General features: G+C 43.7%; 1 non-coding gene across 1 annotated transcript; it reads right to left on the bottom strand.

Annotated features, from left to right (window-relative positions):
• Positions 1 to 11,793: 11,793 nt before the first annotated feature.
• Positions 11,794 to 11,897, bottom strand: LOC136502342 (small nucleolar RNA R71). The gene has a single exon (XR_010770503.1). It is a non-coding gene; the product is annotated as a small nucleolar RNA R71 (small nucleolar RNA).
• Positions 11,898 to 16,641: the final 4,744 nt, after the last annotated feature.

The following is a 16,641-nucleotide window of genomic DNA, read 5'->3' as shown; positions in this document are numbered from 1 at the left end:
TCAGACAAAGCCTCCTAGAGGTCCTCACAGCGGTCTTGTGCCTCCCATAGATCTGGTCTGACCTTGCTTCACAGAGCCTTTTGGTGAGGGGTTGAGCAGGACACCTAGAGATCTTACTCCTATGGCTAGACTGCTTGATGCTATCATGAGGAGGACCCTGCTCCTGAGGATGGCATATCGCAAGGGATTGACTTGCATTCAGTTGTGGCTACTGAACTCTTTGATGCAGCAGACAATGTTTGATATATGGGATGTCATTCTTTCTAAGATGGAAGACACACTTGCAGAGGGATTCAGAGGTCACAGACAGCTATGGTATGCTCATTGGATCACATTCTTGATTCATAAGGCAGTTACAGTGAAGTCCCTAGAGATGATGGTAGAGTATACTGGTGCTACTACTGAGTTCCTTTCATCTCCAAGTTTCATTCTAATTTGGTGGTAGCCACTTTGCAAGTCAATCTTGGTGAAAATTATACAGCCACACAACTCATCAAGCATGTCGTCTAGCCTAGGAATAGGATGACGATACCGAATAGTAATATTATTGATGGCTCTACAATCAACACACATACGCCAAGTTCCATCTTTCTTAGGAACCAAAAGTACAGGAATGGCACAAGGACTAAGGCTTTCACGTACATACCCGCAGTCCAAAAGGTCTTGGACTTGCCATTGAATTTCCTTAGTCTCCTTAGGATTGGTTCAATAAGCAGCATGGTTGGGAAAGGTTGCTCCCGGAATCAAATCGATTTGATGCTATATCCCTCTCATAGGTGGCAGCCCCGAGGTTATCTTAGCTAGAAAAATTTCCTCATACTCCTGCAAAAGGTTAGTGACAGCAGAAGGCACCGAGCTAACAATATCATCAAGTGAGAACATAGCTCGTTTGCATACCAAAGTATAGCAAATATCATCATAAAAAATTTCAGCAAAATCACATTTTGTTGCAAGCATAACACCACCCTTCAATTTAATCCCCTCGACCTTAGAATTAGATGTAGACTTATCCTTTTTAGGTGGGAGAATAGAATTAGCAACTTGCCGATTTTCAGATTGAACATCACTCAATCTAGCAGCACGTTCTCTATCAGCTTGTACAATTTGAGCAGGGGTCAAAGGCACCAAAGTAATTTGCTTTCCTTTATGCACAAAAGTGTATTTATTACTTCTACCATGGTGTGTAGCATCATTGTCATGTTTCCAAGGATGACCCAATAATAGTGAACATGCTTGCATAGGTACCACATCACAATCAACAGAATCAACATAAGAACCAATGGAAAATGAAACTCTGCAAGTTTGTGTTACCTTTGCTTTTCTAGAATCATTTAGCCACTGAATATGGTACGGATGTGGGTGTGGGAGTGTGGTCAAGCCAAGCTTCTTGACCAAATCAGAACTCACCAAATTATTGCAGCTACCTCCATCAATAATGACATGTGCTCAATGGTTGCTGATGACGAAGAAAATCTAGAACAAGTTATGGCGTTGTAGCTTCTCAGGTTGCTATACTTGTGAGCTGAGCACCCATTGTACAATGATACTCCTATAGACCGCCGTGGCCTCATCACCAAGGACTTCGCCGCCCTCCTCATCTGTATCTTCATCTTCTTCATCTTCAATGTCAGAAGTGCTGATGTAACCATCTTTTGTAGCAATGTATGCCCGCTAACTTGGGTAGTCCTTCTACACATGGCCAATTCCATGGCAGCGGTGGCACTGAATGCTCGAAGTGCGTCTTGTCGATGCAACGGATGATGCACTCTTGGCAGGCACCTACAAAGAATTTTTACCTAAATCTAAAGGTCGTGCAGGAGGTGCCTTAGGTGTAGCGGTAACTCCAGAGGCTACTGGTCGCTTGCTCGCTAGTGGAAGTGTGCAAAAAGTGGTTGGCTTGGTCAGCCCTGAAGATGGTGCCGAGCGTGGTGTGTATGTGGTGCTAACCTTGCTCTTGTTCTGCTGTTCATGCCCTTGCAATTCCTTTCCTACAAGCATAGCGAACTGAAACAACTGGTTGACAGTGTGAAATTCTTTATAATCAACAATGTCCTGAATCTCGCACCTCAAACCTAAATAAAAATGACAAATGGAATCTTTTTTCCCCTCCACAACACTACAACGCCTCAATCCCTTTTAGAGCTCACTATAGTAATCCTGTATAGATTTCTCTCCTTGTTCTAAACACATCAATTTCTTATGTAAGTCTCTATGATAAGAAGGAGGAAAAAAACGATCACACATAACTATCTTAAGTTCTTCCCATGTACCAGGTAAAGCATCCTATACAGCTAGCCCATTCCACCAAATAATGGCAAAGTCCTTAAACTCACTAGTAGCTTGTCAAACTCTATGATGCTCAGGCACAAGGTGGGCACTAAACTTTTGTTCTACAGTCATCTCCCAATCAAGATATCCCTCAACATCATAATGACCCGAAAAAGATGGTATTGTGAACTTAATCTTAGCATAAAGATCATTGGGCATACGATGATTATTACCTTGATGGTGGTGGACACCACCCATACGTATCATGTTGCGGAGAAGATGTCATCGTAATCTTGCTTGTCGGGAGGCTGCTTGATCTATGTTCCCATTGGCATCATGCACCGTGTCTTCTGGCAAGAGACCATCGGTGTTGCTGTCGAAGACGTCGTTGTTGACCACCACAAAAGTTTCCAACTCAGTAACCTTGTCGGTTAGTGTGGAAATCCGTTTGTCCAATCTCTCCATGTTGTTGCCAATGTTGAGTTCAATGAGTACATCAGTGACGGCCTTCCTGATGGCCTCATTCATCCCTTTTTGGGCATTCTCTATAGTAGCTTGCAGTTGCTCTTGGCTGACACACTCGTTGAAATCCTTAGGACTATTATCTCCAGTCTGATCACCTCTTGCTATTGTAAACAAAAAAATAGGAACAAACAGTGAAAGTTATCCCTACCAAATGACTACGTGGTTGTAGTGGTGTCACTTTTCACAGCAAGTGGAAGCATCTTATCAAGCTCTTACAAAGTTCTTACCAACGTAAGCAGTGGGTGGTACAACCGATGGCTGGTTCGTGATACCTGTGAGGCAGTGGTATCGAGATTGCAAGGGCCTTTTTCTGTACTGATCTGAAGAGTTTGTGGAGCTTGGAAGGCACACAAAGAATAATATGTATATTTGGTACACAAGTCAGTAACAGAAAGTAACGCTGAATTATAGTCCAAAGTACTTGTTCTCGTTGCTAGTATAAAATGTTCCAAGTGCCAGGTGTGTGACAAACAAGTATGGTGGACACCAAGGTGCCAGGTGTGTGACAAACAAGCATGGTGGATAGCAAGAGCAACACAAACAAGGAAACAGATAGCACACGCTAACATAGCTCACTTTGGCCTTCTCTATGTGCTCCTCTAGATATTGTTCCACTTTTGCCCCTCTTTTTTCTATTTTTTGGGTTGTTGTTTTTTTGGGAAACTTCAACTTTTTTTTTTGATATTTTTTTCACTTAGGAGCACAAAAGAAGTAACGATAGAAAATATGAGCTCAAACAAGTGAAAGGTGTGTCCTATGGAAAATTCAGTAGACGTGCTCAAAATTGACAAAAAGCTTGTGACCACGAAAAGAGGATCTTATGACCAGTTTTTGGCCAAAATAAAATTTTCCGACCCCGACACTGCGGGGGATGGATGGATCTGAAATTTTTTTCTAATCAATTTTGATATATGGAATGTCGAAATCTGAGTTCATATGCGAAAACTAGACTAGTTTTAAGAACTGACTCCGAATTAGAGGACAAAACGGGAACAATGCGCGCAAAATTGGTCACGGCAGCAAGGATTTGATGGAAACGATGGGGAAAAACACACGAACTGGACTCTAACATGACCTAACTAGCAACAAGACCTCGACCAGGACACAAACTCAACACAACGGACTCTAAAACTAAAATATGCAAAGGCTATGGCTCAGAAGGTTCTAGGACAGGAAAAAAATGAATATGGCACTAGACTATGGGATGAATGCGAAACACTCAAAACTAGGGGATAAATGTGAACCTAATGGTACACCTTAGCTCTGAATACCACTTAATGGGGATAGGGATCCTAATCTTCCATCAAGTAAAGGTAACTACCGTTGTGGCGAAGAATGACACACCGATCCGGCTTCAGATCAAAAGATCGAACCCTACAATCTTAGCACCACAACTCCTCTAGTTATCAAACGAGACATAGACCCAGTTGACCTTGCCAAGAAGGCTAATCCCTACCTACGCAACAAAGAACACAAGCAAGAACAAGAAAGAAAACAACCAAATTGCAGATGAATGATTAATCTCATGATATTGGGGTCTCACAAATCGATAAACGGCGAAACTATTCTTGATAGATTAATCAAAGCAAAACTCAAAACCTAATGGTGGCAGTGGCGGCATATGATTATAAAGGTCTTAGGGTCATCGCCTACCTTGGACGCCCCACCCTAATGGGCTCAAAGACAATACACGGCCCATTCGACCAGATATGGTGATGCAGCACCTAGACAGATTCTGGACACTAAATTGTTTCAACAATTCCCTTGGATTTTGAAGAGCTTTTGATGTGAGACTACTTGGATTGGCTTCCTTATCAAATTAGCTTTCCAGCCATATATGGATCGTTGAAAACAGAGTCCATATGCATCCTGGGTGACTAGTTTAAGGCAAACTGGTCCTAGAGGCCGAGGTAGACTCAAAATCATGTTGGATTGGGCCTCTGGTTTCTGTTGGACGTCCTTGCTGGTCATCATTGCCTCCACCTCTTCCTCTAAGTCCCTCATGACCCTCTCCAATGTTCCTAATTAATATAACATCATTAGGTAGCAATCTATTCTCAAAAGTATGAACATGATCATTTAAGAACGAGCCACCTGTAAATTAAGTTGTCGCCTTCGAGCTCGGGTCATTGGACCTTGCATAATGGTTGGAGGATCAGCGGGTGCATCTGAAGGAGTGATGTCCTCATCATAATCCAACAAAGTAAGCATTATGTGCTGGTGGACGGGAACTTGATGAGGAAATGTGCCAAGGAAAGGATACTAAAGAAATGCATCGCCCAAGAAGAGGGAGTGAAGCTACTTCTCGAAATTCACTCTGGTTCCTGCGATAACCACGTGGCCTTGAGAAACCCGGTGGGCAAAGCTTTCCAAGCTGGTTTTTACTGGCCCATGGCCATCTTCGATGCAGAAGACCTCATCCGACATTGTGAAGGATGCCAATTTTTTGCCAAGCAAATACATGTGCCGGCGCAAGAACTGCAGACCATCCTAGCTTCCTGGCCTTTTGCATGCTGGGGACTAGACATGATCGGGCCCTTCAAGCCAGCACCGGGTGGTTTTCGGTACGTGTACATTGCCATCAACAAGTTCTCCAAGTGGATCTAATACAAACTGCTCGTTTTGGCTACTGCTAAGAAGGCAGTTGAGCTTTTCAAAGATATCATCCATAGATTCAGTCTCCCGAATAGCATTATCACCGACCTCGGAACTACATTTACTAGTCATCATTTTTGGGACTTCTATGAAGACCGATTCATCTTTGTCAAATACATCTCTATTGCCCATCCTAGAGCCAACGACCAGGTCGAACGAGCAAACAGCATGATCCTCGATGCCCTCAAAAAGAGGCTATATCAGAAAGAAGAAAAGCATCAGGACAGATGGCTCAAAGAGCTACCAGCTGTGGTCTAGGGGACTACGCACTCAAGCTAGTCATAGCACCAGTGTGTCTCCATATTTCTTGGTCTACAGCTTTGTGACCATACTTCTAGTGGACATTGCCTTCTGAGCACCTAGGGTGGAACACTATGATGAAGAGCAAGCCACAGCTGTTCGGATAGAGGACATCGATAGGGCCGAGGAGGAACGCCTGATCACTTGCATCCGCACATCCAAATATCTAGAAGGCTTGCGAAGATACTACAACCACAACATCAAAGGTCATTCATTTGTTGTCAGCAACCTTGTTCTCCATAGAAAACAAAAAACCGAAGGGATGCACAAGCTCTCCTCCCTCTAAGAAGGGCCCTACATGGTCAAAGAGGTTACCCGACCAGGGTCTTATCGGCTATGCGACTTGGACGGACTTGATGTCCCCAATTCATGGCACATTGAGCACCTCATATGTTTCTATCCTTGAAATGCTCCAGATATGTATTCTCCACTACATGATGAATAAAGTTTTGGTCGCCATAATTTGTCTCCAATATTTCTCCATTACGATTTAATCTCCACTTGCGGTCGCCAGCTCTAAGTTACTCCTTAATGAACTTCAATACGGGATCTCCATAAATGCTCTACCATGTTTCTCCATATCTCCAATATGTGATCGCCATAAACACTCCGCCGTGTTTCTCCATATCTCTGAAATGTTTCGCCAATCGCCGAGCAGCACACGTTTTGTTCTATGCTCTATGGAGAAGACCTAGTCTCTGATCTCTCCCTACACATGCTACGGGCTCCACGCTCTGCATTATGGGTGGTCAGCTATGGTTCCTTGGTCATGCCTATTCCTCCTACACTTGCACGGGCTCCGCGCTCAACATTATGGACTATGGGCTAGCCAAGGCCAAGAGCCTAGTAAAGAACTAACTGCTCGGACGCTACTAATACTACATATATCTCCAAGTTATTTTGCCAACCGCCGAGTAGCACACCTTTTGTTCTGTGCTCTATGGAGAAGACCCAGTCTCCGATCTCTCCCTACACGTGCTATGGGCTCCACACTCTACGTTATGGGTGGTCGGCTGTGGTTCCTTAGTCATGACTATTCCTCCTACACATGCATGGGCTCCACGCTCGACATTATGGACTATGGGCTAGCTAAGGCCAAAGGGTTCAGTAACGAACTAACTGCTCAGATGCTACTTATACTACGTATAATTGCATTAGGGTTAAAACTACAACGATTCTTTAATGAGAAAATGGCAAACTGGATAAATATGCACATGTCATTTTACAACATTTATACATATATATAAATGATTGTCTACACCCTTGCGTGTTTTAACTACTATCTCCAATTATTATAGACTTTTCTCTGAGCAGATCATCGGGCTTCGCCATCGCCGTCCATCTCACCGAACAGGTCGACGTCGCTGGCCAACTTCTTCGCCGCATCTTCCACCTCACCTTCTAGCTACTGGTGCTCCATTGCACCCATCCCTCTAGCGAATCCAGCCCCTATCGCTTGAAGGTCAATGGTAGGGTAATGGGACCGGACCACCGCTAGGGCGTGTGTAACAGCGGTGACGATGGCATTGTGGTTTAAGATTTTGAAGTTCTCCCACACCGCCTTGCACCTCTCAATGATGGTGTCCGAACGCAGTGGCCTGCCGTCAGGCTGAAGAGCCACCTCCAAGTCGACGCAGTCGAGCACTAGCTTGACTTCGACAACTACGGCATCAAGCTTGCTCCTCTAGGTCCTAGCCTCCTATTCTAGCACATCAAACTATGCATTGACCCTCCGATGGTAGTCTGCATGCATTACAAGGGTCCGTCAAGCAAGGAATCTACTCCAATAGTAACTCCAACCATGAAGTACTCACCTTTCAGCTCCTCGGCCAGCTTCTCCGCTTGCCCTGACTCTTTTGCCTTCTCCTCTTGGAGTTGCCCGACGGTTTGGCATAGCTGGCCAAGCTCTACATCTTGCTCTACAAGCACAACGGCTGTCAGCAATAATATGACTTTCAACAATACAAAGCACATTCGCGGATATGCCATACCTATTTTTTGCTCAAAGACGTTTCTAAGCTGCTTGGACTTCCGCTCTAGTTGCTCAGGAAGTACTCATCTGCTGCTTGGAGATGGTGGCTAGGTGCGATTGGAGGGCAAACAAAGCGATTGTTGCCCGCACAATGGCACAAACCAAGTAAGCCTCGCATGTCCCCACTTTTTCCATATCATCACGATTTATGCGCCCACATTTCATGATGCACGACTAATCGCGAGTGGATGCCATTAAGCCACGATGTGACCAGGAGGGCCAACTGCCCCCTGAGATCATGCGCCGAGCGACCCAACGCAACAACAATCCTACGTCGTGCTTAGGAAACCCACTCATGGGCTAGCCCTTAGAAAGGCTCGAGGCCACAAAAGGGATAGGGGCAAGGAGGAGATGGCCCCCTATGGCTGTAATTGGTGGTGTGGAGCCGAACAACCATCTCTCTCTATGTTCAAGTCATCCGCTTTGAAGTCACCTGGGTTGACCCCCTCTAGGGGGAGTCATCTTGCCCTCTAACCGCTGTAGAGGCAGTTGGGGACTGACGGATTTGATGTCCCATGATTTATGAGATGTCTCTCGATGAGGCACAACCAAACTCCACATTGATTAGGGAAGATATTGGGCCCCACTTGAACTACCCATTGACCCCAACAAGGCGCATCACTTCGACTACGTGGTTACGGTGGACATACCACTCCCCGCATGGGGCGAAACCAAACCCACCTATAATAGGGCAACACAACCCCTCAAGGTTGGCAAAGATGCATGGGAGAAAATGGAGCAGGGTCCCTGTGACTCCGTAATAGGTCAAGGCCAAGCCATGACCAAAATTCTGCCTGACATCTCTAGGTCTGAAGACCTATGGGTAGCTTTAGAAACTTGTAAACCTTCAGAGGTCCATGACCCCTCTGAGAGAGACTGATGAAGTAGATAGCCTGGGTAACATAGTGGAGTCTTCTATATGAAGCAATGCAGAGCCCAAAATGTGATCATGGCTCAGTCATGAAAAGACACAATAAGGTCCCCAACCTATGAGCTAATGCAAGATCACAAAAAGCCTCATGGCCGTGCAAATAGAGGTCGAGGGAGCATTTCCTCACATCATTTGCACGAGAAATGCCCACCAACGACCTTAGGATAATACGCGAACCCATTCCCTTAGGCTCATCGCCTCTATGAGAGAGTGCCCGCATTGAGGAATGGGGACTCTCTTCTCAGTATCCATAAGTACGATAGCAATCATGCTACTCAGAAAATAAAAAGTACAAAGGATACAATGCCATCCGACAGTGGTACCTTTGAAGGCTAGAGGGTGGATGCTACAAAAGCAGGGAAGGTGGGGTCAAGGTTTTCCCCACCATCCCTCTTACAAGCATCATGCTCCTATGACCAAAGCACAGGGGAAGAAGGACAACAGCTCTGATGGCTCTAGGAGGCCCTCTGCTTGCACTAGGAGACTTCTAAGAAGCACTCCTAGAAAGCATGGAGCCCACCAAGCCAACATGAGCCGTCCCCTCTTCACAATGGTGAAAGGAGACCGGTTGATGATCGAAGTGTGCTCATGTCATGACTACGCCTAGCTTAGCACAGGCAGTGTGATAAGGTAGTGATACTTCATCCTCCTCTCGTTCTATGAACACCACAAAGTGGGCATCAAGTGGCCTCCCTCAAAGGTCATGACGCACCACCGCCCAATGCATATGACTCGAGAGGAAGTAGGAGATGTCCCTAGCCATTGTCGCTTTAGGCACTCGAACCAATGATGTCTGCAGCAAGAAGCAGCGGTGGGATGGAGGCTCGATGTCACGTATGACTGAACTTAGTGCCTACAACTTCTCGTACCCCCCTGTTGGCAGTTCTTAATGATAAAATCCAACCACCAACTATAATCCAAAAAGGAGGAAACTACATATTTTTACACACTTATACCTTTACTATTGACATATTTCCACTTGTATTGGAGAATCAATGTTTTGCAGGACATAAACACAATTAGGGTGGAAATATAGTCAAAAGGCGAAACTCCAAAAGCGTAAACGCAGCATCCGCACCAAGGAAGACAAAGACATCCCACCCAACTTACACATATAGGCCAAACACTAGCGTAGCAATGGCCCAGTCCACCTCAAGAACCAACCATGCAAAGACAGTGGTGAGGGGCGCTAGCCCTAGTGCGGTCGCACCAGGTGTGCGCCCGCACCCCCACCATTGCCTTTCGGGCCCAGCTCTCTTCGGTGGATGCATGACGGCATGCAAAGGTGGTCTACATCATTTTCCTATTTTATTAGCACCCGAACCGACCATGCCAAGGCTATAAATAGATGGGGAGGGCTCTCACACCACACACACCACAATTGAGCTCTCTATCCCTCCACACTTGTATTATTTTTAGTATTTTTTATAGTATTTGGAGCAAGGCAAGCTTCATTGGAGAGCTTGAACCTCTAGGGGCAAACTTGGTATGAATAATATGAAGAGCTCCCTTATGTTCTTGTACTCATTTTGTCAATATAGCTATATTATGAAATTAGAGCAAGGTTCCTATGTTATTAGTTTTGCATATAGAACTTTATGCTTAACCTTTCATATAACATACAAGTTTAGACAAAGACCTAAATTGAGGTAGTGAGTTCTACTTTAAGATTAGTTTTGGTCATTATATTCTTGTGGGTTTGTTGATCGTCCCTGTGGTGGATCCTCTATTAGAGGACTACCGATAAAGACGGATGTTCGTATCCGATGCTAGAGTAGGAACCAATAGCATAGACATGGTGTCTAAGCTAGAAGTTACCTTCATTTGCCTTGTATCCCGTAGTTGAGGGGTAGGCGGTAGGTGATGAGGCCCTATCCGTCCTTCATAACCCCCACGTTCGGATATGGCATAGAGCTATAGGACTGGCATCGCTTGGTAGACTAGGTGCAACCCGGTGCACAAAGTAAGTTAATAGTGACCAAGGCTATCTTATCCTAGGATCGCTACCCTTAGATATTCATGTATTTATATGATCTGCTCATCTTAGCATAGCTATACAAGATAAGTCTACTCCTATTTAGGAATATTTTATATTCATTGTTCTTTCTTTTATCTTTATCGTTGAGATAGGCTCGAGTGTGTGTGTCACAATATCCAAATTTATCCTGGCTTACCCCTATTATGGACTTTGGTCTATTATACAATCATGTTATCTTGACCATGTCCCTACTAGATACTTTTACACCATGCCTTCCTTTGGGAAAATATAAATGAACGATACCCAAATACTTCTAGGTGAAATGCTACAATGATATATCCGTGCGCTTGTGGAATATTTCTGCATGTGTTCCAAAATATCGTCATGGTGTTTCTGGTGCCATTGCTAGGAAACACAAATCCTAGTGATGATGCTAAGAAACACCAACACACATTTCTAGCGTCATTGTTAGGGAAGACACTGCTTAAAAGAATCTATTAGGACATGTTCATGATAATATGCATGTGTAGTGGCCATTGCTCATAATAGGATAACTTTGCTTGTTTTCTCCTGTTGTGGATGATAACAAGATAGTGTAAGATGGTTTTGACTGGTGACGACCTTCACTGAGAATCTAGAGTCATCCCTAAAGAAGGCCTAACCTTGTGTCGATCCTCCTTCCACTACTCCACCAGCAATCGAACCCATCACCCCTGCACCATCTGCTACTACTGATATGGCCCAAAAATCGCTCCACGAGTACTCCATCCCTGTTGTTGCCAATGTGCCCATTGGGCCTACTATCAACATGGGCAATAGAAACTTTGAATGCATGCCCAAGCTGATCATGATGGTGCAGGCAAACCCTTTCTATGGTTTGCCTTGTGAGGACACAAACGCCCACCTTCAACACTTCCTTGAGTTGTGCAACACCATTGTCATCAAGGATGTTGCACCAGACATCATCAGGCTCCATCTGTTTCCTTTCTCCCTTGTGGGGAAGGCAAAATAGTGGTTCTACAAGGACAAGGAATCTGTCAGCATGTGGAACAAGTGTTCATAGCGTTCCTCGTAAAATTCTTCCCCGTGGGCAAAACCAATGCCATGCGGAGGACAATTTCAAGTTTCTAGCAAAATACTATGGAATCAATCCCTGAGGCGTGGGAGAGGCTACAAGAATACATCCTTGCGTGCCCTCACCATGGGATGGAAAATTGGCTAGTCCTCCAAAACTTCTACAATGGGTTATCCCCCATGTCCATGGGACACATTGATGCCGCTACTAGAGGAGCCTTCCTCTCACTCACCATCTTTGGAGCTATAGCTCTCATTGAGAAAATAGTGTCTAATCAATGGTGGGGCGATGAGAGGCTCCAAGATGAACAACAAAAGGGCATGCAACCCATGAAGGAGATGGATATGCTTGCTGTAAAAATGGACCTCCTGATAAAAAGGCTTGATAGGTGTGCCCATGAGAAGGAGGCAATGTACGACACCATCAAGGCCATGGACTTGCATATGACATGCGAGGTCTGTGGTGAAAGTGGACATTCAGGGAACGATTGCCTTGGGACCCATGAGGACGACACCTACATCAACAATGGGTTCCATCCACAAGGAGGTAATAATAGGTGGAACAATCAATCACATCCACCATTCAAAGAACGTAATTCAAATTTCAATTCCAATTATAATTCGAATCAATCTTCGTTGATAGATCTTGTGTTAGGGCAAGCTCAAATAAATGAAAATCTAATTAAAAATCTTGCCTCTAACAATAAAATTAGTCCAAACTTAGAAGGCTTAACCTCTTCTTTCACAAATCAATTAAGCCTTAATAAAATGTTTGAAATCCGTCTAGCTCAAATAGCCGCTACATTTACTGCATATGATTTTGAAAAGATCCCGGGGCAACCCAAAATTACATTTGAAAATGTCAGTCGTGATCTACCATATCCTAACCATGCAGGAGAAGCCAAGAAGCACGGGGATACAACCCCAAACTTTAGGCTTTGAGATAGCTTGGGGGAGGACCCCCACAAGGTAACGTGCATCCTGCACTCTCACCACTTTTCGTTACCTTGCATAAAAAAAGAAAAAAAATAGAGAGAAACAAAATAATACTAATAATAAACCTATGGTTCTATTGTTCAACATTCAATGTTTTCACCTCTGTTGGATGATTCTTGTTTATCCTTTCATGCTTCCTCTCTCTATACCAGCATGTTTTGGTTTAAGAGTATTGGTTATACATCTTTTAAATTAATCATGGTGCTTAGATTGAAGCTTGGATGTAATGATCATACTTCTATAAGCTTTTTAATTTAAGCATGGTGCTTAGATTAATTAGCCTACTTTAATCAAATGAGACATGGTGTCTAGTTTGATCAATGAATCAAAACTGCTAGCATAGATTTTGGTTGATCATATGGACTAACCCTTGCAGGAAATTTATCAACTTCAGAAGGGTAAGTCTTTGAGATAACAACAGAGATGAAAACTTGTCTAGTGAACCTTGATAATCAATATAATAATAATAAAAATAATAAAAACAATATTTTTTTATTCCACTCCACATATGTGCAGTAAAAATGTTTAGTTCGTCCTTGTTGAAATGATGAATAGTTGCTCTATCTTATATTTTGAGTGCTGCTAGTTTATAACCTAGTTTTTCCCAAGATTTGAGTTTATTGGCTAAAAATGTCTCATCCTAAAACTTGAAACTTGTAGGTTGCAAGTGCTTAAAATCTAGTCTAAGTTGTTGTGGGATATGATATGGTGGAACAAAAAATTGCTATGACTTTGTTCTAAGAAAGACACGACATCCAGAGTTTTATTTTCAAAAATGCTAAAATGAAAAGTTCCTCAATCATTATAATTTCCTACCAAGGTGATATGACACTATAAAATGCTAAACCTTAGTCATACACTACTAAAGATTGACTTATCACTATCGCCACTTTCACTACCATAGCAATAGAATCAACTTTGTTTTACTTCCACCGCCGGTTGGACCGATAGCGAGGCCTCTTGAGGAAGGAAACTGGTAGTTAAAACTTCTACCACCTGATGGGTTAATAATAGATGTGGCAGTGGTATTTTCTTAGTTGTATAAAAAGCCAAGCCGACTGGGATACGTGTTTTGGCCGCCGGCCCTCCACTACTGTTTGGTCTTCCAGCGGTAAAGTCAGCATGAGTTACTTCCCAACTACCCACAACACAGTTGCATCACCATTACTTGCACTTCTCCATCTTCAAGGTTGGCCTATTTAACCAGGGTCTAGATGCACCTCTTTGGCTTAATCGACACACTCTTGAATCCACACACTCGTGAGCTACTATATCTTTCCTCGTCTTGAATAAGTGCTTTGTCTTCATCCTTGCACCTCTCATGTCCTCCTGGGCATGAGAGGTGCAAGATGTAGATAAAGCACCTCACAGGGATGCTAGTATTTGGAAAAGGCCTTCAAAATTAGGTGCTTTAGATTCCATAATCTTGTTGCCTTTTAGGATCGAGATGTAGATTTACATCCCTCGATCCTCAAAGGTAGCAAGATTATGGAATATAAAGCACCTCACTAAGATGGTGCATGTTTTGCGAGGTGCTTCTTTTCCATCCTTTGTGAGGTGCTACCATTGAACATGAGCTTGGCCTTGATGATTGCAGGTCTTTTTGTAGATCTTTTTATTAGAAGATCTACAGTCATTTAGTTCTCTCCTGTTTAGGGGCTCCATACTCGATTGGGGGTGCTTCAAGTTTGCGAGGTGCTCGTTCTTCAAGATTGTGTGCTTTATATTCCATCTTGTAGCTCTCACTATTAAGAAGTAGATCACATCCCTTGACTGCGAGGGTTGCAAGATGGAAGGTAGAGAACCTCACTGAGAGTGCAGTTTTGCGATGTGCTACATTGTTCTTTAGATTCCATAATCTTTATGCCTCAGGAGGATTTGTTGCTTTGTATTTGCAAACCGCCATATGAAACGGATCTGTTATCACATAGACCTTAATGGAAAATACATAAATAAGTACTACTGAAGTACTTAATTTGGGTCGATGCTTGATAGCCTGAGTCTCATCGGCTCAAAATAGCTGACACCTAGAGTATCGCCTTTAGAACAAAAAATAACAATAAAAGACATAGGATCAAAAGTGACATTCAAATAATAGATTGTTTACTTATAACATATAAGACCCTCGATATAATCTTTGGTCATAAGAAAACATTGTTTACAACATCTTGTGCATAGATGGTCACTACAATAGCCTTGGCAACATCAGTGAAGTCTCCAATCAGGTCCTCTTGATCTTCCAGATGATCAGTTTCCGGATAACTAGGTTCCAAGTAATGGAGCTCGTGCCTTGAATGCAGTTGTGCTATAGCAATAATGGCACTGGCACCATAGCAGATGCCATGAGTTGCCACTTCTCTAGCACAAACCAGGATATCCTACAGGCGATCTTCAGGAGAAGCACCCCTGGCATTGACTACTGCAACTACGCCAAGTGCTACACGTTGGAGGGTCTCATGGCAATTCTCTAGGTCGATCTCCCGACGACAAGCTTCCTTGACCTCATGATGAGAAGTAGCCAATTGTTCCTCAAGATCTAATGAAAATGAAGGGTTGCTGGATAAAGTCACGAATATAAAATAAAAGACTCTTGAAAGAAATTTTACCTACTGCCCTAGCATGAGCTTCATCAGCCCTCATTTGAGCAACATTGGTCTTTTCTTCAGATGCAGAGAGGGCTATTTTAACGACATCGAGACATTGCTCAAGCCGACCTACTGCAAGCGTGGCTTCAGAATACAAGTTTCTAGGCCTCCCTCCTTTCATGGATAAGATTCTAGATATCCTGATTAGACTCAAAGGATGAAGATGAAGATACCATGGACCCAGCAAGATGTACAATCCATTGTTGTCCAACCTCCACCGGAGTTAGCCGATGTACTATAGCATAAGAGGTAGCCCTGCATATTCAAAGGATTAATGCAAGGAAGCAATAGGAGAGAAGAAATCATTCCCTCTCACCCTTGGCGATGAAGAGGGACACGAAGGTGTGGAGGCAGATCTGTCGCTTCTGGAGTTTCCTCCCTTAGACGCTTGCCATGAGCCATTGTTCCAAAAAAGACTGGAAGGAGAAAATGAAGAACAAATGAACACAAGCAGTATTCCTTCTACTATGCCTTGCCTCTAAATTTTTATAGCCCCAGAGGATAGTGGGTTCATCAAAAATTTGGGGGCATGTGTTCACACCAAAATTTATTCCAAAATTTAGGGGCATGTGTTCACACCGAAATTTGAGAAGATGCATAGGAAGCCCAAAAATCAGGGAAGCATTCATGAGTGTTGAATGTCATCCCAACTTCTAACACGATCCCCACCACTCCGGGAACCATCGTATACCTCATCTTCCCTGATGCGTGCTCCCTAGATCATGAATCTTAACTACACTAAGTCTAGGTGCATCTTCAAGGCTGGCCTATTTAAGCCGAGTATGGGTGCACTGAGTCTCTCGCCCCTCCTGTCTCTCCAAATCCCTTAGCATTAGACTGAGAGAGCAGCAAATCCTTTTGTCCACCATGGTTCATGGCGTACTTCACCGATTTCGCCATTGCTAGGAGAAGGCTTTCAAGATAAGTTTTACAGTGTCCTGCTAGTGGCCGTTCCTCTTGGTGTTAGAGGAAGTTCCATGAAGAGATGGGGAAGAACAATACCATCTTTGGTGAACTTGGTCACAATGACATGGTTGCTAAGCTCTTTGATGGTTAAAGTGCGAGAGACTTCCAGGTCAGAATATCTATAGGATATCTATAGGAAATCCTAGAGGGTGGAGGAGGGTGCCTTGCTATTGCCAGGAAACCTTTTGAGCCCACAGATCTTGACCTAGGCTCTCTCGACACTATGGCATGTGTTCTTCCTCGACATTGATGAAGACAGCATGGGCAAGGC

This window comes from Miscanthus floridulus, chromosome 13 (genome assembly GCF_019320115.1).
Source record: "Miscanthus floridulus cultivar M001 chromosome 13, ASM1932011v1, whole genome shotgun sequence".
NCBI classification, from domain to species: domain Eukaryota; kingdom Viridiplantae; phylum Streptophyta; class Magnoliopsida; order Poales; family Poaceae; genus Miscanthus; species Miscanthus floridulus.
The sequence above is the reverse complement of the archived record's forward strand: the minus strand, read 5'-3'. Positions and strand labels throughout refer to the sequence as shown.